Genomic DNA, 25,454 nt, shown 5'->3' on the forward strand with positions numbered 1-25,454 from the left:
AAACAATCAACAAGTGGGATCTCTTCCTATTAAAAAGCTTCTGCCCAGCAAGAGAAACCATCAACAGTGTGAAGATATAACCCACAATGTGGGAAAAAATCTTCACCTGCTCTTCCTCAGACAAAGGTCTACTGTCTAGAATCTATAAAGTACTTTAAAAAATCAGACCTCCCAAATTTAAAGACCCAATCCAAAAATGGGCATCTGAAATGAACAGACATTTCTCAGACAAAGAAGTAGAAATAGCAAATAAATACATGAAAAAATGTTCAACATCACTGGTCATTCGAGAGATGCAAATGAAAACAATGCTGAGATTCCACCTCACCCCAGAAAGAATGGCTGCTATCATGAAATCAACCAACAACAAATGCTGGCTGGGGTGTAGGAAAAGAGGAGCAGTGCTCCACTGCTGGTGGGAGTGTAGACTGGTGCAACCACTGTGGAAATCAGTATGGAGATACCTCAAAGAACTAGGACTGGAAGTCCCATTTGACCCAGCTATTTCCCTGCTGGGGATCTTCCCCAAAGTATTAAAAGAATCATATCACAGTGATATATGTGCACCCATGTTCATAGCAGCACAATTCGTAACAGCTAAAACTTGGAAGCAGCCCAATTCCCCATCAACTGGAGGCTGAATAAAGAAAATGTGGGGTTTTTTATAAAATTGAGTACTACTTAGTCATAAAAAATGAGACATTAGACACACTTATAGGTAAATGAATGCACATTAAGGTGATACTCTTAAGTGAAATAAATAGGAGACACATGTAAATACTGAATAGTTTCTCTAGTGTGAGAAACTGAACAAGTAAATAAGGACTAAAAGGTATAATAGATAATGTGAAATAGGAAGAAAAGGGGCAAGGGGAAGGGGAAATGGGAGGGGTAGGGGAAAGGAAAGAAGGGAATGGAATTAATATGAGAAAATGAAAACTGGAAACAAAGTCTTTGTAAATAGGGAGGGATGGAGGGGTTGAAGGGAGGGCAGGGGAAGGGGGAAAAATAAGAACCAAGAGAGATTATGTAAAGGTACAAATTTCCAATGATGAATGTCATTATACTGTATACCTAAAATGTACCAATAAAATTAATTTTAAAAAGGAAATAGCACCATGCACTTATAATTTAGAGCTGGTGGTAAATACTAAAACAAATCCACTAAGGAACAAGAACTTGTCAAGGGTGCAGCAGCCTGGTGGGATTACAGTGCTCTCATAATGGACTTGCAGAATTACCTGATTCTTTAAAATATGGCCACATATAATTTTGACAGAAAGTGAAACCTTAAACAAGAGTACTGTTTAGGATTGACAGATATTTATTATTATGGGGAGGGGGGAAATGAAGAATAATACATTAGTCTGCTGAGGTTGCCATAACAAAATACCATAGACTCGGTGGCTTAAACAACAGAAATTTATCTTCCATAGTTCTGGAGGCTGGAAATAAGATCAGTAGGGTCAGTTTCTGGTAAGGGCTCTTTTCCTGACTCCTAGACAGATGTTTCTGTGTGTTTGTGTGTGTGTGTGACAGAGAGAGAGAGAGAGAGAGAGAGAGCGGGAGAGAGGGGCTCTGAGACTTCCCTCTCAGATCCTGCCAAATGCAAAGGCCCTTAGCATCAGGGTAGTACTAGGTTCCTGGGCTACTGATCCTTTCTGCAGGTGACAGGACTCAAGGAGGCAAAGAAGGTACTCTATCAGAAAGACTTAGTTTCTCCTACCATATAACGCTGACCACTCTGACATCAGATGGGTGGCAATTTCTCCCCACACATCAAGCAAGTAACCAGTTCTGCAGCAGACACCAGCTCTAATTTAACTCAATTCTGGCACTATCTACCTAAAGATAGTTTCAAATCCTGCGGGCTGAGGGCTCAGTCCCTGAGACTGCCCCCCGCCTTCCTTAGATGTCAGTTACAAGCCCCAGGTTGTTTTAGCTGTGCTTCTGACAGATAAATCACATCCCAACAATCTCTTTCCTGGATTTGATTAATTTGCTTGAGATTCTTACAGATCTCAGGGAAACACATTTATTGGTTTATTATAAAGGATATTACAAAGGCTATGGAAGAGATGCGCAGGGCAAGGCATGTGGGAAGCAACACGGAGCCTCCTGCCCTTTCTGGGTGTACCAGCCTCCACAAACCTCCACATGTTCAGCTGTCCAGAAGGTCTCTGAACCCTGTCTTTTTGGGGTTTTATGTAGTCTTCATTACACAGGTATTACTGATGGGCCATTGGTGATCAGCTTAACTTCCAGTTCTTCACCTCTCCTTGAGATTGAGATACAAGGATGAAACCCTCTAATCCTGTTTTCCTCTTTCCAGTAACCAGCCCCCAACCAGAAGCTATCTAGTCAATGAAATCATTAGCACACACAAAAAGATACTATCGTTTCAGAGGTTCCAAAGATTTTAGAAAATTGTAGGCCAGAAAACAGGAAGGAAGACCAAACACACATTTTACAGTATTCTAGGTTTTGTATGAAGTCTGGATCATCCCTATAATTTAATCTCTTTGAGTTCCCCTGACAGGAGCTCCTGTGTGGTAACATCACTTGGTCAGCCCGTATGGTGCAGCTTTGCTTCTGCCTCACCCTTTAATCCCTCCCCTTGCTTCTGCATACTCTCTCCCTCTTCTCTCTTTCTTTTCCCTGCCCACTTACCCCTTATTGATATCATCCTTGTTGAGCTTCCACTTCCATAATGATCAGCCTCATAGCATAGGACAAACACAAAGGCAACCTGGGAAACTGGGATTTGAGGTGTTTAGGTCCATACACCCAAGACTCAGCTACTGAGCCTTCCAAGGGTGCAGAGAAAAGTAGCTGATGGCATAGCTGGGCCATAGCTGTGCTGCAGGGAGACACCTCCTTGGTAACATCACCTACTTCAACATCTGCCCAATAGATGGAGGAAATGGAAAGTGAAGAGAGGGAGATCAGCCCAGCAAGATGTGAGTCCTTCATCAGTCCTTCATTTCTAACCCTTTCAAATGAAATACAAAAATTTCTCAGGCCCACAACCATACACAGCGATGATACTTTTACTATTTAATGACTGAGAAGACACAATTCTGAAAGACTCTTTCTGAGTCTACTATTGCCTTTAAGCATTTTCTTTTTCACAAAAGCGTCTATATACACATTTGAAATATAAGTAAATATATAATTTGAAGATATTCCTGCCTAGTGTATAGACAATATTTGGTGAGTGTATGGACCCATGGAACTCTTTGCAATAAATTCACTCTTCCCCCTGTTGGAAGAGATTGATCCAGGCATTGGGGCGATGGAATATTCTGCCATGGTAGAGAAAAGTCAATATCCTCATAGGATGAAGGCAGATATTGGCAAAATCAGGGAATGGAAATCTTCCCATAGTTGAAAGGGGAAAGCCTGAGAATCTATAGGAAGATACAGGTCCATCTCCACCCTCTTCTGCATGGAATGTGCCACCCCTGCCTGAAATGAGTGTGTGGTCTCATACCACATGATATTATCCGTGCTCCTCCACTCCTACCCCATTCAATTCAGTAATCCCCTATGTGCCAGGTCAAGTGAGACATACTTTCATATATGCCTCTTTTTTTGTTGAATCTTTATAACAAGTTCATGGAGTAGGTATTATCCTCATTTATAGATATGGAAACTGAAGATTAGAGACAGCTAAATTTCTTGGCTCAAGGTCATATACCCAATAAATGATGAAGTTAAGGCCACACCCAGACTGGTTATCAATTCTCTGCTCACCATAATACATTGTCTTTCCCCCTCCCCTCCGAAATATAGACTTTCTATTGAAAGAGAAGGGGGTGAAGGGCACACAGGTAATGGGGGAAAAAATAAGAACCAAGATACATCATGTACAGCTACAAGCACCCAATGATAAATGTAAACATATAGTATACCTAAAATGTACCAATAAAAGAATTTAAGGGAAAAAAAAGAGGAGATAGAGATAAGAGGTGGGTGGTAGTTATTTTTTAAGCTGGTTCCAGGCAGAAGGAACTCCTCCTAATGGCATTTCCATATTTAAAATGCATTTTTTTCTGATAGCTATAATTTAGGCAATTGCAGGATATTCAGCTGAAACCTGACATACAAGATGTTCATTTCTCTTAAAAGTTCACTTTTAATTGGTCCCAGTTCTTTCTTAGTCTAGGAGAAGTACAAAATGTATACTTCTGACATTTTCAATGTCAAAGTCTGTTTGACACTAGTCCCCGGAGTTTATTCTGAATTCTCTGGTAAGAGATGAGGGTATTGGGTAGAAAAGAAAGACAAAGAGAAAAGAAAGGAGGAAAAGCCCTTGTCAAAGGGACTGGTCTCACAGAGCATGCTACACCAAAATAGACTCTAGAACACTGAGTACATTCTGTAAGCCATACGGAGTAGCAAAGTATCCTGAAGATGAGATTATATATCAGTTTGGTCAGTCCTAGCTGGATCTTCCACCCCATGGAAGTGGATATCCTCAGAAGAAGATGGACTGTATTTGGTCAAGTGAGAGGAGAATTAAATAAGCCTCCTCCTGAAATTCCAGTGCACATCTGAGCTTTAGGAATAGCCCAAATCCTAAAGATTCCTGGAATTTTCATTACATGAACAAAAAAAAAAAACAGAGAACTAGAGTAGCTGTTGAGAACAGAAATTGATGTGAACCCAAAAGGTATAGATTTAAGCCCATTCCTTCTCTGTCATTTGCTATGTAACCTCTTTGAGCCTCAATTTCCCGGGCCAAAGATTGAGTTAATAATCCCAAGATTACTGCAAGAACTAAGTGTGGCATTCTGTGCGACCCTCCCCCCAAACAATTGTTTCTTATACTCTAGCAGATGAGATATTCTGACAAACTCTCCCATTGTGCTAAATAAAGCATAGAGATAAATGAGTGAAAAAGTAAAAATTCGTCAGAAACCAAACACTAAGTAAAAGTAGAAGCCTACAGAGAACACTGTAACCAATTTTCCTTGAAGGCATTTGTCAAATCCAGGTGACCTTGAGCTTCAGTCCTAGCAGTTTGTAGAAAACAAAAGACAAAGACTTTGGCCCATCCAAGTGGGAGTCTCATAGAAAAATTACTGCTGGACTATGTCCTCAGGCTGAGTGAAGGTGGGACAAGGAAGATAATTTTCCTCAGAACTTGGCTGGCTGCTAGATGGAGAGGATAAATATTTTGAGAATTGATATAAAAAACCCAGATCATGATAGGGACTTGAAGGTCAAATTATTACTACCTGCCACAAATCATCAAGCTTAAAGACATCCTTGTTTAATAGTCTACCTAAGAGCCTGCTAGCAACAAACACAAATACTTTATACAGAAACACATCTTCAACCTAGAACTCAAATTTTTCCTGTGAGTTCCAAATAATGCATATATTCAAAAAACATAACACACAGAGGAAACATAACACCACAAGAAAAATCCACCAGAAACAGCACCAGCTTCATGGCCCCATAAAGATTTAGATATTAAAACTATCTGAAACAAAACATAAAATATGCTTGACCTTTTTAGAAATAAAAAAGACCGACAATAAGAATAGGAAGAACTATAAACACAACCAAAGGGATTTGAAAAAAGAACCAAACACACCATCTACAAACAAAAAACTTAATTGAAATCAGAAGTCAACACATGGATATAACATTATTAGATATATTTAGACTTTGTCAACTCTGAGATAAATCTGAAAAAATACTCAAAATGTAGGGTAGAAGTGAAAAAATGCAAATATGAAAGAGCGGCTAAGAGAAATGGAGGTTAAAGTGTGAAGGTCTAACTTACATCTAATGAATTTTTCAAAAAAAGAGGAGGATATAGGGAAGAAGCATTATTTGAAGTACAAATGACTAAGACTTTTCCCAAGACCAAAATAACAAAATTAATCCTCACAGTTAGCAAATTCTAACCAGAATACTTAACAAAATCTGCTCTCAGACATATCATGGTTAATCTACAAAATATCAAAAATAAAGAAAGAATCTTTAGACTATCTTGGGGAAAAGACAAAAGAACAATCAAAAGACACTAGGATGATATCTTCATGTGCTAAGAAAAACAACAAGTTACGTGCCCAAGAAACGTCCACGAAGAATAGGGGTGACATTTTCAGACAAATCAGGACAGGTGTCATCAGAAGACCCTCACTCGCCAATTATCAATTTGTTACCTCTCAGCTCCAAATTTCCCCTCTGCTCTATAAAAGTGGAGATGGGGTCTTTAAATATTTTCCCTTTACCAGCTGGAGTTGTGTCATCTGCAAGAGAAGACAGAGGAATTTCCCTTCCTATTTCCAGTTCTTGACCTCTCAGAAAGTTCTAAGAGGACACCCAGCCTCCCTAAGCACAGGCTCATCCAGTGCAATCACCACCCAGCAGCCAACAGCTTCTTTCTACAATTCTCTCAAGATGTGTCTTCCTAAAATGAACCAATAAAAGGATAAACAAAATACAAAAAAAAAAATGTCTTGATCAATAGTTTTTCTAGCACGCGAGAGGACAGATTTCCAGTAGGTTTCATCAGTCCAGCACCTCAGAAATGTCTCTGCTATTCAGTGAGCCATAGCCATTGTCTCTCCCTCAAGGCCTGGATCACGGTCCTGGGAGTTGTCTTCTTCAAAGACTCCATTTCAGCCCTTGGCATGGTGGCTGTTCCACCTTCTGCTCTTTCTATAGTCTTTAATGTTCTTTTTCCTCCTTGCTAGCCAATCTCTTATTACTTCATTCTGTATTACACTTCACCATTCTATTAAACTTTCCCTGTTCAAATCAATATGTGGTTTCTCTCTCCAGATTGGACCCTGACTCACCATTCACTCCAGGAGCTCCTTCATGCCAAAGAAAAATGATCACAAACAGGAGATCTGACATGCAAGAAAGTATGATGGCTACAGAAAGCAGTTTTAAAAAGTGTAAGTAAATCTAAAAAATACATGGTCATTTCCTCTTTTAATTTTCCTAAGCCTGGTACCGCAAAAGAAAATCTCCAAGACATTGTCCTTTTGTGCCTCTCCTCCTAGCAAAGCCAGAATGGTGAGATGATGAAAGTGTAAACTTTGGAGTCAGACAAACCAATCACAGCTCTGCTGGTTGCCGTCTGTGTCTTCGTCTAAGCCTGTTTTCTTACCTGAAAACTGAGGTAACAATGACTAACTCACTCACCTGCCATGAGACTTACTGAGCTAACCTATATGAAAGTATTTGGAACATAGTACGTTCTCTATTTCCTCAGAAGAAGGCATTTTGAAGACATGCTTTCCCCCAGAGAGCCTTGTTTCACTCTCCTAGTTATAAAACTTTCTTTCCTCCAGAGAACCTCCATGCTTCTGGAAAGATTCTTCAATGTTCTTTTCCTAATGGGTTCATTTAATTAGCTGATGTCTGCATGTAGCTAGGAGGAAAAGTGCTGAGCCAGCTCTTCCCATCACCTGATTCTCTTTCTTCCTAATGGACTACTAAATCTTTAAATCTGAGTCTTGTGCTATAAGGAGATCCAGAAGACACCAACTGTCCTAGGCCAAGAATGAAGTGGCAAGGCAAGGTAAATGCTTACACATTCTGTGAGGGTACTTGCTATGCTGTTAGTTGTAAGTGAGCCTGTCATTGATTAACTATTATGTAATGAATAGGGTTGGGGGAGGGAGCAGAGGTGTATTAAGTCTGTCCTCCAAATCTACAGCCAACTCTGTCTGTACCTATCCACAGAGTCCAGCTGATTTAAATGGAAACCAGTGAGACCTATACTACCTCAGACGGCCAACTACTTAGTCATCACGCTATTAGTGACACAAACAGAATATTCTGTGTGCAAAGCCCAGGACACATGGACCAGCATGAGGACACAGGCCCAAAAAATGGGAAATTAGCCTCTGTTCTCTGGTAGCTCTTTCCCACCTCACTCCCAAAAAAACGAGTGAACTCACAGTTCTACCATCTTAGATCTAAAAAGAACCAGAAGTTGTTGAGTGCTTCCTCTTTCTCACCCTAGGATTTCTGGCCTTTGCTTGGATATTTCCAAGGAAAAGAGTCATATTCTCCAAGGGTGTTTTTCTCACTGGAAAGTAACTGAATATTAGAAAATTCTGCTCTTGTAGAAATTACTTCTGTGCGTAAAGGTACACAAAATCCCAGTCCCTTAAGCAAGCAGAAGGGTAAGTATGTGAACTACAGATATGAAGTGACTGGAGTCTCCCATGACAACTGTCATAGGAGGGTATTCAGTGAGCGCTTCATGACAGAGGTGACCACTATTCACTGGAATTGAACGCCTCTAACCAGAAAAGGGCACTTACACTTCTGGAAATATGGACTAAATATGCTTTCCCCTTTTCTTCCTGCTATGTATAACTAAAAATCCTTGACATTATACTTAAAAACAAACCAAAGAAGAGTTTGACAGATGGAGAGAAGTAGCCAAATCAGTAGAGAACTTGGAATCAAGGAATGACATGGTGATGCATTCCCTGATGTTTTCTTTTTGCCTCATATATGCTAGTCCAGCAGCTAAAAAAAAAAAAAGCCAGCAACCTGAAAATTCCAAAAGGTGCAGACAACAAAATATTGTTCTCTATATCCAAAAGATCAACCTACCAAAACAGAAAGCTTTTAGACAATACCTGCTCTATTCCAGCCAAACACCACATTAAAAAAAAATCTATAGTTACAGCCCCACTTTTGCTAGCAAATGTTGAGTGAGAAGCCTAAACTTCACTCATGATGTGAGGCTGTAACAAAGCCACTTCACTAATCAAGATTCTCCAGAGAAACAGAACAGACAGAATAAAGACATAGATATATAGGGTGGTTCACATGACTATTGAAGCTGAGAGTTCCGCAATCTGCCTGGAGAACCAGGAAAGCTGGTGATATAATTCAATCCAAGTTCAAAGGCCTGAGAGCTAGAAGCTCTGATATCCAACAGCAGAAGAACATAGATACCCTAGTTTAAGAATAAAGAGAGAGATTTGCCCTTCCTCGGCCTTTTTGTTTCATCCAGGTTCTCAATAAATTGGGTAGTGCTTATCCACATGGTGGCTGGATCATTTTTGCTCAGTCTACTGATTCAGTGCCAATCTCTCCTAGAGACACTCTCACAGACACACCCAAAAGTAATTTTTTACAATCTATTTGAGCATCTCTTAGCTCAGTTGAGTTGATGCATAAAATTAAATATCACAGCAACCTAACAGCCCAGCTAGGATGGTGTCAAAGAACAGTACAGAGTTGGTGCTCACATGCTATTGATAGAGGAATGTGGCCAACTATATCCTCCTTCTGCAGTTTAGAGGAGACCACAGGGGGATTCTGGACTTTCATCCCACGTGGCAGTAATGAGGCATCCTTCTACTATTCACTGGAGTGGTATCAGAGAGTAGAGAGTAGAGAGCCAAGTCTTCCACCATTTCCCAGCATTAACGAGGCTGCTGCCCAGGGTATAAACAGAGACTGATAGGAGAACCTTCCCTAGCAATAATGAAGCCTCAACCCCTTCCTCCTGGCAGAACTGTGATAGAAAAAGACATTTAAACAGAAGATCTGCGTTAGGTCCAGAGCCTCACAACATAAAACAAAAAAGTCCAAGTTTCAACTGAAAAATCACTTGTTAAACCAAGAACCAGGAAATCTGAGTCTGAATGACAAAAATACAATCAAAGGTACCAATCTGAACTCTGGGAGGCTGCAACAGGAGGATCACAAGTCTGAGCCCAGTCTAGACAACTTAGCAACTTAGCAAGACCTTGTCTCAAAATTTTAAGAAAACTTTAAAAAGAATGGAGACCGCTCAGTGTGAAGGCGCTGAGTTCAATTTCCAGTGTGGAAAAAAAATCCAGTCCCAAGATGAAATAAATGTTATAAATATGTGATTAAAAATTAAAACCATTTTAATGGATTTTAATTAAAAATCTATTTTAATGGGAAGAGAAATGAGGAGAACGGGAGAAAGGAAGGAAGGGACAAGACAAAAAGTAAAAATGGAAGGAAAAAATGGAAACAAAGCTTTTGTACATAGGGAGGGAAGGGAGGTTGAGGGGGGAAGGGATAAAATAAAATAAAATTTATTAATAAAAGTAAATTTTAAAAAGCCAATTTTTAAAAAAATGCTTCAATGAGCATGGTTGATGAAAAATTGGAAAGCTCTCAAAAAAGAAATAGAATGACTCAGGAAAGATAAAGAAGATATGGAAATGGAAATTTTGGAACTGAAAAATACAATAACTGAAAACCTCAATGGGTAGACTCAAGAGTAGAATGAAGTGAAGAGGGAGGAAATAATCAGTGAAGTAGCAAATAGGGGAGAAGAAATTATCCAGCCTCATCAATAAGAGAGGAAAGAAGGAAAGAGAAAGAAAGTTCAGGGAACTGTGAGACTATGATGAAACACCTAACACTCATGTTACTGAAGTTCCAGGGAAAAAGAGAGAGAGAGAGAGAGAGAGAGAGAGAGAGAGAGAGAGAGAGAGAGAGGAAATATAAGAAATATTCAAAGAAATAGTGGTAGAAAAATTCCCAGATTTAGCTAAAGACATAAGCTTACAGATTTGACAAGTTGAATGAACCCCAAACCAAGTAAATCCAAGAAAATGTACACCTGAACATATTATAGTTAAAATTCTAAAAACTAAAATATACATTTTTTTTTGTTAGAAGTAATACCTTATGTATATGAAGAAGCCATTTAAATAACAGGAGATTTCTTTTTTTTTTTTTTTTCATTTAGGAGGGTTTTGCTTTTGAGGGTTTTTCTCCCCATTAAGTTTATTGGTACATTTTAGGAATACAATACAGTTGCATTCATCATTGGGATCTTGTACCATTACATGAGTCTCTTGGTTCTTATTTTTCTCCCCTTCTCCTGCCCTCCTTTCACCTCCTCCATCCTTCGCTATTTGCAAAGACTTTGTTTCCATTTTTTTCCTTTTCTCATATTTTTTCTTTTCCCTTCTTTCTTTTCCCCTACCTCTCCCACTTTCCCTGCTCCTTTAGAAGTTTACTTCCTATTATACAATATCAATTATACACTTATTAAATTACAATATCAAGATCTAGGAGACATTACCACAGATTTTACAGGATTTAAAAGGATATAGAAAGCACATTTCAAAAATCTGTTTTGAAATAAATTTGACAACTTCAAAAAAGTACCTTGAAAGACAAATTAATGAAACTAACTATGGAGGAAATATAAAATTTGAATAGCACCTATTAAAGAAAGTATATTCCTAGCTTGAAAACCTACCTATATGACAACAACAGGTTCATACACATTTTAACTGATAAATTATATCAAACATTTAAAGCAGAAAAAGAAGGAACACTTCTCCCCTCATTTTAGGAAATCAACATTGTGCTAATCCTAAAACTGAATAAAGATAATAGAAGAAAAGAGTATGAACATACATAGAAATTTGTTTAACAAAACAAACTATTAGAAGTCAGATCTGGTAGGATGTAGAAAGTGGTTTTGTTATAGGGATGGCAGGGTTGGTTCAGCATTGGAAGATCCACCCCCAAAAGTCATCATTTTAACAGAGGAAAGGAAAAAGCCATATGATCCTGTCACTAGTTGGAGGAAAAAGTATTGGACTAAATTCTACACCTGTTCATGGTAAAAGCTATCAGGAAACTAGAAGTAGAACAGAAACTTCTCAACAGATAAAAGACATGTACTCCGTACTTACAGCAAATAACACCTTGTATGAATGGAGAAGATGCAATGTTTTCTCCCTAAGGTGGGGAACAAGGGCAGATATGCCTCCTCTTCATCTGTCCATTAAACTTTGAAACATAGGCCCAAACCAAAATAGTTTGGCAATAAAATGACACAATTAAGATAGGATTGGCAAGGTAGAAGTAAAATCTTTATATGTAGATGAAATGATCATCTACAGAGAAAATACTGAGAAATCTTGAGGAGCCCCTAGAACTTGTATTTGAAATTAGCAGGATTAGAAAACACAAGGTATATATAAAAATTCAGGACTATGTATACTTGCTATAAATGAAGAATTGGATATTGAAATTTAAAAGTTATGTAGGAGTACAAAGGACCTAGAAAAGTAAAAAGAAAAAAAAAGTGTTGGAAGAGGCTTAGTACCTAATTTTAAGACTTCCTCTACAGCTACAGTAATCAAGGCAGTGTTGGTGTAAGGAAAGACATATAGATCATTGGAATAAAACAGAGAATCTAGAAATAGAACCACACATATATGATCCACTGAGTTTTGAAAGATTATTTTAACATTAACGTTTTATAGAATATAAACTCAATTCAAGAGCAGAGGAAAAGATAGTGTTTTCAGCAAATGGCACTAGTACACCTGGTATCCGTATATAAAAAATTAACCTCAACCCTTTATTTCCATACATAAAAATAACTTGAAAGGATCTATGAACCTAAATATGAATGACTAAAACTATAAAACTTTAAGAAGAAATTATAAGGGAAAATGTTTATGAATTTAGGGTAGGCAAAAACTTCCTAGGATACAAAAAACATGATGTATAAAAGAAAAAAATTGATAAATGAGATTCCATCAAAATTTAGAACTTTAAATGACATCATTAAAATGAAAAGTAGTCCTTAAACAGACCATATTTACAATGCACATAACCTATGACCAGAATATATAAAGAACTCTTACAGCTCATTAATAGACAACCCAATTAAAAAGTAGACACAAGAAGATGATAAACAGCCAGTACACCACAAGGAAAGGTGTACAATACTAGAATCAGAAAAATACTAATCAGTACGATAACAAGATTGAATTATACACTCATTAGGGAGATGAAGTTAAAAGTTTTTAAAAGCTTGTCATGATTTTTTCTTTTTGTTGGATTCTCCCCCTTTGCCTTTAATTTGTCAAGCCCAACCGATTCATTCTGCTGGGCTTCCTGGGGTCATGATCCTCATTGTCTTTTCCTAGGATATTGTCTAAAATATTTTGGAGTGCTGGTTTGGTATTCATGAAGTTCCTAAGGTTCTTTATCATGAAAGTATCTTATTTCTCCATCAGTTTTGAAAGATAGTTTTGCAGGGTACATCAATCTGGGTTGGAGGCTGTTTTCCTTTAGGGCTTGAAATACATCACTCCAAGCTCTTCTTGCCTTGAGGGTTTGCATTGAGAAGTCTGCTGTGATTCTGATGGGCTTTCCTTTATATGTGATTTGTTTCTTTTCTCTCACTGCTTGTAGAATTTTGTTCTTCTGTTGGGTTTCTGGAATCCTAACTGTTATATGCCTATGTGTAGATTTTTTTTGATCAAGGCTAACTGGAGTCCTATATGCCTCACTTATCTGTATGTCAAGTTCTTTTCCCCTCCTTGGGAAGTTTTCTGGCATCACTTCTGTGAAGAGTTTTTTTATGTCATCTGCACTCTCTCCTGTTTCTTCATTGACTCCAATCAGTCTTATGTTATTCTTCTTTGCATCATCTAGCAGCTGCTGGATTGCTTTCTCGTGGTCCCTTACAATTTTAAAGCAATTTTTCTTCTCCTGGTCACTAATTGCAATCTTATCCTCTATATCTGAAATTCTGTCCTCACATTGGTTCATTCTGCTACATAGTCTTTCGATGGAGTTTTTAATCTCCTGGAAATCTGTTTGTATCTGTTTCATGGATTCCATTTGTTTCCTATGTTGGGATTCCACCATGTTCCTAAGCTCCTCTATTTTTTTTAATCTGTGTCCTCTCTAGATTAATTAATCATGTCTTGCATTATGGACACAATCTGCTGTTATCTGAGAAATTATTTCTGATTTCATTTTTTCCAGATCCTCTTTTGTTGCCAGTTCAGGGAGTCCAGGTGGTTGAGTATTAGATTCTTCCATCTCGTTTCCCTTTGAGGTTACTGTAGGTGATCCAGAGGTCTGTTTTTGAGGCTTGTTTATGTGTCTTCTCATTTCCACAGGGAGGAGGGCTGCTGCAAGCACCCATGCTGCTCACCTTCTCTGCCCTGGGAGCCGTTGAATGACAGCCAGGGAGCCTCCTCCTGGGTGCTGGGATTGGCTCACCTCCTCTGCCCTGGGAGCCAACAGTAGCTTTCTTATCCAAAATTATGGAGGCCAAACGTTATAACATTTTACAATTTTTAGAACAAAGAACTGACATCCCAGAGTCCTTCACACAGTGAAAATATTCTTCAGAAATGAAAAGAAAATCAAGACACTTTCAGATGAAGGGAAAATAAGAGAATTTGTCACCAGCAGTCCTCTCCTAAAATAATAACTAAAAGATGGTCTCTTTTTTCCCTTTTCTCTCCCTAACAAAAAAGAAAATGATAAAAAAGAAGAGTTTTAGAACATCAAGATGGAAAAAGGATAAGCAAAAATATGGGTGAGTGCAAAGTTTCTTTCTCCTCTTGAGTTTTTTTTAATCATATCTGAGAGTCGAAGTAAAAATTGTAACACTTTCTAATGTGGTTCCTAATGTATGGAGAGGGAATATTTAGGGCAATTATACTGTAAATGGGGAAGAATAAAGGGACATAAAGGAAGGTGATGTTTCTGCACATTATTCTAACTGGTAAAAGAATGTCATCAGTAGAGTATGTTAGCTATGCATATATAATATAATACTGAGTCAATAACTTAATGCAGCACAAAGAGATACACCTTAGGTAAATCAAAATAGAATTCTAAATATGTTCAAATAGCCCACAGTAAAACAACAAAAATAAAACAGGGAAATGATAGAGAAAACAACTAGACAAAGTAAAATAGCAGATTTAAATTCTAACATATCAATAATTATATTAAACGCCAATAGTCAAAATGAATCAATTAAGAAGAGAGATTGTCAAAGTGGGTTAGAAAAAATATAGCCCAACCATATGCTCCCTATTAAAAAAAATTAACTTAATGTGTAATAGTATGGGCAGGAGGAAAGTAAATGGATAAAAAAATATATAACCACTAAGCAAAGGAAATCTAAAATAACTATTAATATGGATAAAGTAGGCTTTATATATATTTTTTAAATTACCTGAGCAAAAAATCTGAGGCATTATATAATGATAAGAGTATTGATTCAGTAAGGAGATATAACAATCCTAAATGGATATGTAACAAACATCAGAGCTGCAAAGTACGTAAAGCAAAACCTGACAGAAATTAAGAGAAACAGACAAATCTAAAATTATAGTTGGAGGTTTCAATAGCCCATCCTCAATGACTGATAGAGCAAGTAGACAGAAAAATCAGAAACAAATGAATAAGAACACAAGAACATCATCACCCAAAAGGATATAATTAACATTTATTGAGCACTCATTCAACAATAGCAGCATATAAATTCTTTTCAAGTGTCCACAAAACATACACCAAAATTGACCCAAATGAACTAATTTAAATCATATGGAATATGTTCTCTGGCCACACTGGAATAAAACTTGAGACCAATAACAGAAAGATACCAGGAAGATGTTTAAACATATGGAAAATAAACAACATCTTTCTAAATAATCCAATAAATCAAAGAAAATTTAAAATACATTGGACTAAATGAAACTGAAAATAAAACATTGAAGTTTATAGGACACAATTAAAGAAGTGCTGAGAGATAAAATTTATACCATTAAATTCTATACTGACAAAGAAGAAAGTTCTCAATCAATCATCTAACCTCCCATCTCAAAAACGTAGCAAATTGCTGGGCATAGTGGAGCTTACCTTTAATCCCAGCACTTGGGAGGCTGAGGCAGGAGGATCACCAAAAGTTTGAGTCCAGCCTGAGCTACATAGTGAATTCAAGGCCAACCTGAACTACAAAGCAAGACCTTGTCTCAAAAGAAAAAAAAAACTAGAAAATAAAAGGCAAAAAATAAACTCAAACCAAAAAGGAAGGAAATAATAAAGATCATAAATCAATGATATTAAAAATAGAAAAATAATTTTAAAAATCAATGAAACAAAGAGTTCTTTAAAAGATAAATGAAATAGATGTTATGGTTTAAATATGAAGAGTTCCTGATAGTGTCGTATATTAAAGGCTTGATCCTCACTGTAGTAATGTTCATGATATTCTATCTTGACCCAGGCCAAAGTAATATAGCCAGCCAGCCATGGACTAAAACCATGAGTCAAAATAAACCTTTCCTCCTTTAAGCTGATTTTTTCAGGTATTTTGTCACAGTGACAGGAAGCTGACTAATACAGTTGGCAAACCTCTAGCAAGACTGACAAAGAAAAATAACAGATAAGACAGAAATTACCTAGGTTGAGAATTAAACAGAGGAAATCATTATGAATCCTGAAGGTATGATGGATAATAAAGGAATACTAAAAACAACTCTACATACGTAAATTTGATTATTGAGACAAAATGGATAAATTCTTTTAAAACTACAAACTACTGCAATTCCCTTAATATAACTAGACAATTTGAATAGCATCCAATTCATTCATAATTTTAAAACCCAAAAGAAAAAATCTTGGGCCAGGGATTTAGCTCAGTGGTTCTGCTGCCTGATCCGCAAGCACAAGGACCCAAGTTTAATCCCCAGTACAAAAAAAAAGAAAGAAATCCCCAGACCCAAATGGTTACATTTAATGAAGAATGAACTCCAATTCTACACAACCTCTTCCAGGAAACAGAAGATGGACGAATATTCATTTTGTGAAGCTAGTATTACCTTTATACCAAAACCAGGGGAGAGGGGCAATGGGAAAAATTCTCCAAATTTGCAGATGAGATTATTGTCTATATATAAAATCCCAAAGGATCAACAAATAACTCTTAGAACTAGTGAGTTCAGCAAAGTTACAGTATACTAGGTGAATACAAAACGCACCATATTTCTGTACACTAGCAATGAACACATGGACTCAGAAACTAGAAGTATAATATTTATAGTCAATCAAAAATTCAATATTTAGGTATAAATCAACAAAACAAGTTCAGTCTTATAAGCTGAAAACTACTGATGGAAGAAGCCAAAGAAAAATTAAATCAATGGAGATACATTTCATATTTGTGGATTAGAACATAAGAAAGATGTCAATTCTCCTCAAACTGATATACAACTGATACAAAATCCTTACCAAAATCCCAGCAAGATTTTTGGTAGATATATACAAGACTATTTTGAAATCTATCTGGAAATAAAAGAACCAGAATAGCTAAGACCATTTTGAAAAAGAAGAATAAAGTGAAAGGAATCCGTCTTCCCAATTTCAAGACTTATTGCCTTGTTCTCTTTATCAAGAGAGAAACACACGATGATTAAAGGAATAGAATAGAAAACCCAGAAATAACCCCAACATAAAATGCCCACTTGATTTTTGACAAAATTGAAAAAGCAATTCAATGGAGGAAATAGTGCTGTCTCAACAGTGTTGCTGGAATAACTGGACATCCACAGACCAAAAATTAATTAATTAATTAATTAATTAAAGGATCTTGACTGAAGACTCACACAAATGAATCACAGACATGAATTTCAAACATAAAGCTATAAAACTTTTAGAAAAAAACATAGTCAAAAATATTGGGGCTCTGCCCCTCAGCAATGAATTCTTAAACTTAACACCAGAAGTACAACTCACATGAGGAAAACTTGACAATTTGGATTTCACCAAAATTAATTGTTTTTGCTCTCTGAAATCCCTACTAAGAAGATGAAGATAACAAATGTAGCCACCATATGATTGTAATCCCAGCATGGGGAGGCTGAGGCAGGAGGGCTGCCACAAGTTCCAAGCCAATCTGGACTACAAAGTTGAGTTCAAGGCCAGCCTAAACTACATAGCAAGACCCTCTCACACACACACAAATATATGAAGATAAAAACAAACTGCAGACTAAGAGAAAGTATTTACCAACATCTGTTCAACAACAGATTATATAAAGAACCCTTAAAATTTAACAGTATAAAAACCACTCAATTAGAAAATGGGCAAAGAACATAAAATGATGTCACCAAAGAGAATGTACAGATGCAAATATGTCCATGAGAACGTATTCCATTGAAATCATTACTCATTAGGGAAATGCAGATTGAAACTACAATATGATTGCACTGCACATCTATCAGAGTTGCAAAAATAAGTAAGAGTAACAAAAGAAAATGCTGGTGAAGGTGCTGAGAAACTGCATCACTCATACATTGCTGATGGGATTGTAAAATGGCACAGCTACTCTGAAAAATAGCTTGGGAGCATCTTTCAAAAGTCAACATGCAACTACTATATGATCCAGCAATACTTCTGTGCACGTATCCCAGAGAAATGGAGAATTTCATTCACTCAAAAACTAGCAGATGAATTTTTATAGAAGCTTTATTCACAACAATCAAAAACTGAAAACAATGGGCCGGGGATGTAGCTCAGTGGTACCGTGCCTGCCCTGCAAGAACAAGGTCCTAAGTTAGATCCCTGATACAAAAAAAAAAAAAAACAAAACTGAAAACAACTCAAATGTACTTCAATGTATTAATGATTAAACAATCTGTGGTATAGCTGTATCATAGAATACTACACAGCAATAAAAAATAATAAGCTATTGATACATTCAACCTAGGTGAATCTCCATACAATAATGCTGAATAGGAGGGGAGAGTCAATCCCAAAAGGTTGCATACTCCATGATTCCATTCATGTAACATTCTTGAAGTGACAAAATCAGAAATGGAGATCAGATGAGGGCTGGGGATGGGGGAAGTCATGTCATTGCAAAGGGTGACATGTGGTGATGGAAATTCTCTTGAGCTTTGACTGAGTCGGGATCAACATCCTGGTTTTGATATTATTCTCTAGTTTTGCAAAATGTTATCATTGCCAGGAAAGGGGTAAAGAGTACAGGGCACCTCTGTGTATTATTTCTTTGCCCATGAATTTACAATTATCTCACAATGAAAGTTCAAGTTAAAAAAAATTTATCTCCCTATTTCCAATACCTCGTTGATTTAGTGATTGCTCAGCTTTTCATGCCAAGCTCAAAGGCAGGCTGTTGGTCCAAGCCCACCCTCATAGTATTTCTACTATACTAATAAGTGAGGTCCAGGGCAGCCTGCTGGTCCCAGGCCTATCGCAAAAGATTGAGTCTTAAAAATCAAGGAAGGAAGCAAGCAACTCTGCCCTGACAGCTTGAAGCTGCAGATTCCCCACCCCGATCATTTTCCAGTGTCCACCAGAAGGTCACTGAGTCCTTGGTGGCATAAGATGTTGTATTTCCTGGTCCTCTGGCTTTGTCCAATAGTCAAAAGCAAAATGAGGCTTTGGTTCCTTTGGGTCAGTTTTCTGAAAATATGCAGAGTGGCAGAACGCCTCTGGGCTATCCATTTCCTTGCTGTCTAGCTGAGGCCAGATGCCTAGCAAAGTTCCTCCTCCAAGATCTGAATGCTGAGGTTATCTGGTCAAACAGAGATGTGGTCTAATTCTCTTTTCCAATCCCCTGAAATTCTCCATCACTCTCAGTCCAAGATTCTTGAGGCATTTAACACTTTCCCTGGTCATGCATCCTCCTGGTGTATTTCATCAGAAATGAGCCCAATGTGGATTTCAACCTGAGGGCCAAAGATATCAGTCGCTGAAGGTCATGGATGCTGGTTTCCAGACCCACCCTTCATTTTGACCATAATTCTTCTTGGTAAGTATATTGTCCTCCTTTTATAGGTGAAGGAATGGAGGTCCAGAGTGTGGGGTCTGGATTCAGCACTGCTCTGCCTTCCTCTGAGGTCTGCATCCTTTTCCAAGCTGTGACATCTTGCCTAGGAAACATGTCCAAAAGAACAGGAGTGGAGCCAGCTGCAGAAGGCAGGCCAGCAGGAACGAGGTCAGCAAATTGATCTGAGCAGTGTGATACCAGGCAAGACCCTTTGCAGAGACCACTGCCGCGGTGTGGCATGGGAGGCGGGAGGCATAAACTGCGAGTCCCTAGAACAACTTGGGCAGAGGGGGCAGCTTCTAAGCAGGGGTATCCTGTGAGCGCTGCCCCCAGTTTCAGTGACTGAAAGCAGATGGTGAGGGTCTAAGTGCCCAATGGAGAACAGTCGCCTTCATTCCTCTCCTGACATCCTTCTTCTCTAGAACATTCTCCCTCCTCCTGGTGCTCTGAGCTTCCTGGAACATATTCCAGACTGCAGCATCCTCCATTTGGCAGTGTTACATCAATTAATCTTTCATCTACATTGATCCCCTAAAAAATGACTTCCTCATTATCCGTCTTGCAGAGTTTCCCCTTGGCAGCTGGAGCGGCAAAGCATCTGTCAAACTTAATATCTCTCCAGTGCAGGGGGAAAAGTCAAACAGACCCCCAAAAAAGGGAGGGCCCATGTCTACCACACTCCGGCTGTGCAAACTTAGATGGAGGTCTCTGTCTGCCTGAGACTCGGCTTCCTCTTTTGCAAAATATCTTTCTCATGGGACTTTTAAGAAGACAAAATAACACACAGGTGTAAACCTGATTCTAATTACTGCCCTTCCCTGGTTCCCAGATGGTAGCAATCTCCAGATTCTAAGCCTCGGAGAGGCAAAGCTAAGGTCACAAGCATGAGAGATGTCCCCAAATGCTCCTCATCAACCCAAAGAAATCACAGTTAACCCCAAAAGATAGAAGCCCAGAAATGACTGAGGCTTGAAGCGAAAGTGAAACACGGGGGAAGGGAGCTCATTTCACTCCCAGAAATAAAGCATTTTCTCAAAGGTGCAGCTTCACTTGTTAGAAACATATGAAGTTTTAAATTACCAAGAAAAATTACCATTTCTCATCCCCCAGCTGGTAAAAATCCAAAAGTTTCACGACATATTCTGTTGGTGAGACTGTGGAGAAATGAATGTTGTTGTACCTCACTGAGGAGGATGCAAAAAGTTACAAATACTATTGGGGGAAATGTAGCAATATCTAGAAAATCACATATTTATTCATCTTTAAAACTAGAATCCTGTAGCTAGGAGTCAGTTCTAAAATAATCTGTGAAATTAGGAAGGGGCTGGTGAGGGAACTAAGCTATTCACTGCAGAAGTTCTTATAAAAGCAAAAGATTAGAGCGTACCCTACCATCCTCCTCAAGAGAGGAATGGCTTCATAAATGGTAGGACATCTGATGAAGGAGTCCTAGGCCCCTGAGCAAAAGAATGAAGAAGATATCTGGCTACTATGGTGGGTGTTCTCTAAGATACCAGGTTAAGTGAAGAAAGCATGTGGGAATAAAATGTGTATGGTAGTACTTTACCATTTATCTAAGAAACAGGGGGTGTAGTGTTTTAGTTACTTTCCTTATCACAGGGATGTAATACCCTAGACCCATAACTGTAAGGAGGAAAGATTTATACTGGCTCCTGGCTTATAGAGGTTTCAGTCACTAGCCATCTGGCTCCAAGGCAGGAGGGGCATGCAGAGGAGAGCTGCTCACAGCATGGTGGACAAGAACCAGAGATAGAAAGGAAGAGCCGGGAAAAGAGATTAACCCTTCTAGGCCATGTGCCCAGTGACTGGCCTTTTTTAATCAGACACCACCTCCTAAGACAAGTCAGCTACAGAGCCCCAATAACCTGATCACCTTCCTAAAGCCCTGCATATGAGCTCAGGAGGCTTCAGGGAGACAGGCAGACATTAACCATAATATGTGCCTACCTATTTGCCTACATTTCTCTAGTTAAAATACACAATGGAAGGATATGTTGGACTCCTTCTGCCCCATCCTACGGCTTCAGTCCATCCTTTAGCCCCATGCAGCCATTGCTGCAGCAACCAGCTGTGCACACCTGTAGTCCAACACAGCCCCCAGCCTGAGCTATACTGTTTAAGTCTTCCATTTCCTCCAAGATGCCTTGGCTACTGCTGCCACCTCGGCACACCTGGAAGTTGATGGAGTTAACACCTGGAGTAACCTTTGACCAATAGGAGACAAGGGCACAAGGCCCAAGGATCAGAATTCTCACTGTCGACGTCGGGCACAGCCCATTCTGAGGCACAGTCTCCTCGGTCCCCTGGTATCTTCTGCAAGCTTGAGCCCCTGCTGCCTATTGCAGTCATTGACTTGATGACACAGTGTTGGATTATCTTTTCTTCCTTGTTTCCCACTTCTTCAGTTCCCTGTACTGCACCTTGAGGTCACCGCTTAAAATGAATTGCACGCACAGTCACTGTCTTGGCTTCTGTTTCGTGGCAAAGTTCAAACTAAGGCAAAGGATAAACTATTTTAAATCTTTTAAATGATTACCTACAGGAGAAGACTATACTGTGGGGAGAACAGGAATAGAAACTATACCTTATGAATTTCATGTTTTCCCTACTTGGCTTTTGATACATTTAAATACTTTACATCATTATAAAACAAAATTAAATTTCAAGGTGTAATCACTAAAATTGAAAGTCTAATGAAACAAACACCCTGTGTATAATGTGCATAATGTCAGAGGTGCAATCACATAAGGAAGAATTGTTCCAAATTATTTTAAAACACATTTTAAAAATAAAAAATAAAATTGTCATATTGTTAGGGGTAAGACTGCTATTGCTATTCTGAGATTGTCGTGTGGGTAGTATGGTATAAAGCTATAATTATCCTGATGTCATTGGGATCCTGTACTTTCTACATGGTGAAAAGAGATACAGATACAGTCATGCGTGGCTTAACAATGGGGACACTTTCTGAGAAATTCGTCATTGGGCTATTTCGCCACTCTGCAAACGTCACCGAGTGTGCTTACACAAACTAAAATGGCTAAAATGCCACTAGAGTATATAACCTCGTGGGACCACCATCGTATATGTGATTCACTGTTAACTGAGACATTGTTAAGAAATGCACAACAATATAAGATTGATGATTTTTTTCAAACTATAATTTTGCATTCGAGTTAGAAGTATCTGTTTTTTAAAAAGAAAATTTCATAGTATATCTAATTTTTACAAATAAATACAAATTTTCTAGCTGTATCTCTTCATACAGCCAAGAAACAATGATTAAAATTATTAGAAACAGTATTAATTAAAACCCTACCACCATCCAAATTGTACTCATTTAGCATCATTTTCCTATTTTAAAAAATAACAAGGATTTCTGGAGAAATAGTTGATTTCAGATGGGGTCAGGAAATGCACAAGATGGTCCGGGAACATTTTTTCATAACAGAAGACAAAGAAGCTATCAAAGGCTCCTAGGCTTCTGGCAAAGGCCACTTGAATAAGTCCTAGTCAGTAAGTGAAGAATGACATGGACACCAACCAGAAGGACAAGCACTGTGAAGGGCTGAATTGCATCCAACATGTTTACAAAAATACAGAAAAGAATGGAATATTTTTCTGTCTTTTCTATATGACTGCATCTCAGAATTATTTAACAGCTCATTGGGAGAAAATTCTGTTCTTAAGAGTTTTCTAATTTAAAAAACAAGAAATGGCAAAAGTAGAACATCACCATTTTGCACCCACTAATGAGTTGATGGATTCATTCAAAGATTATCAATAGTTGTAACATTACAAAGTAAGAGATAAATAGATACAGATGTTGTGGATTTCCTGATGGTCAAAAATCAAACTCAATTCTGACCAAATCTCTATATTTACCTACTGAGATATTGTAAGTAAAGGAGACAGAAGAATGCTTTATTGTTACCACAGGGGACAAACAGCAAAATTCAGAGTGTGTGAAACTGCAGGACAGAAGACTCCATGTCTTCAACAAGTAAACTTAAAAAAGACTTGAGACTCATTAGATAAAAAGTGACTTGAGAGCTATATCGAACAACTGTGATCTATGCATGGGCTTTATCAATATCCAAACTAGGCTTGGTATGGGTATGCCTGTAGCACAACACAGGAGACCTTCCTATCCTGGGGAACTCAATGAGGCACCTAGGGAAAACCCTTAGGCCATGTTACAGTATTCCCATTTCCTGGCACCAGCAATCCACCATCCCTCTCCCACCACTCACTTCAGCCTTCTCCCTCTGCCAATGGCATCAGCCTTGAACCACAGTCCTGCCCCACTGGCTTCAGCCCACCCCATTCTTTACTCCTCTGCCCCAACCCTCATCATTTATTCTCCTGCATCTACTTCATCCATACCTCCAGAGATGCCACTCAGCACTGCCCTCCTGCTAAGTCCCAGCGCCCCACCCCTACAGGTCCTCTACTCCAACAGTGCTGCGTCACACGACTTGGAGTAAATGACATGTCAGTGGCCCCCTAATTGACAAGCTTGGTGGATCACTATGCACCTTACCAGCCCATCAGCTCTACCCAGGCAGTCTGCATGCTCTCCTGACAGCACTCTTCCACGCTACATGGGCCATCTCTCAGGGGTCCTGCTTATGCTGATGGATTCGTCCTAAGCCGCCAAGGGAGCCTCCTTCCAAGGAATCAGTATCAGTCAGGGTTCTCCAGAGGGACCGAACTAACAGGATATATAATCAGACTGATAAGAGTGAATTTATAGGGGAACTCTCTCACGCAATTATGGAGGCTGAGATGACCCACAACGGGCCACATGCAAGAAGACCCTGAGATTCTGGAACCAAGAAAGCCAGTGGAATAAATCTCAGTCCAAACCTGAAGTCCTGAGAATGCAGGAGGCTGCTGGAGTCCATTGTGAAAGGCTGCAGGGCCAGCAGTTCTGACAAAGAGCACATCTCAGCCCCAGGAGAGTGCAGATCACCTTTCTGTTCTGCCCAAACCCCAGCCAATTGGATGGCAGCTGTCCACACTGAGGGTGGATCTTCCCCACTCAGCCTGCTGATTCACATGCCAGCCTCCTCTGGAAACTCCTCACCAACGCACCCAGCAATTACACTTTGCCAGTTCTGTAGGTAACCCTTAATCCAGTCAAGTGGACACCTACAATTAATCACCACAGAGTCTAAACAGCAAAGCTCCACACTGCCCACCAGGGCGGACCAATGGAGAGGCCAGTGCATCAGAAGTTAGGAATGGCAGGAACAGTAGTTTTCCCGTCACAGATTTGCAGAGAGCAAGACAGAGTTCTAACCCGCTGTGTTATCTTCCAATCACGGCTGTCTTGGTGCGGAGCAGGGCAGAGATACTGACCTCTAACTCTGCAGGACTCAGGACAGAGGCTTTGGGGATGGAATGGGATAGGATGGCAGGCCCAGGTAGGGGCATTAAGGTCAGATAAGTCATCCATCCGTAGAAGGGTAGTTTCGTTTTAAGACTTAAAAGGACCTCAGAGAGACAACTAGCTCCTAATTGAAAATAGACAATATGTGCTGCCTCATACTTGTGTACTGTTTCCCAAGTAGGTGAATAATTTATATTAGGAAATATGATATCACAAGCCAAAATGAAAGGCGCTAAAAGAGAAAGCACTCTTCTAGGAGAAAAAGATAAACAAAGCAAAGTCGGCTTGCAAAACCAGCTGTGATTGTTAGATGGTTTGCTCTTGCCTTGGGCCCACACTCTTCCTTTGCAATTATATTCCCTTGCAAAGCTTCTGTTTTCTGAGTAGAAAGGGAGCATTCCCTCAGGTGGCCACCGTGTGGAT

The 25,454-nt window shown here is 38.9% G+C and overlaps 1 long non-coding RNA gene across 3 annotated transcripts in view; it reads right to left on the reverse strand.

Moving 5' to 3' along the window:
- The window catches only part of LOC147827991 (uncharacterized), a 201,085-nt gene extending 176,045 nt beyond the window's left edge, over positions 1-25,040 (reverse strand). For all 3 annotated transcript variants that reach the window (XR_015451449.1, XR_015451450.1, XR_015451448.1), the window contains exon 1: positions 24,506-25,040. This is a non-coding gene — a long non-coding RNA (uncharacterized LOC147827991). The remainder of the gene's footprint in view (positions 1-24,505) is intronic.
- Positions 25,041-25,454: the final 414 nt, after the last annotated feature.

The sequence above is a fragment of the Heterocephalus glaber genome, unplaced genomic scaffold (genome assembly GCF_053883595.1).
Source record: "Heterocephalus glaber isolate CG9 unplaced genomic scaffold, H.glaber_assembly_v1.0 deba00001428, whole genome shotgun sequence".
Lineage (NCBI taxonomy): Eukaryota > Metazoa > Chordata > Mammalia > Rodentia > Bathyergidae > Heterocephalus > Heterocephalus glaber.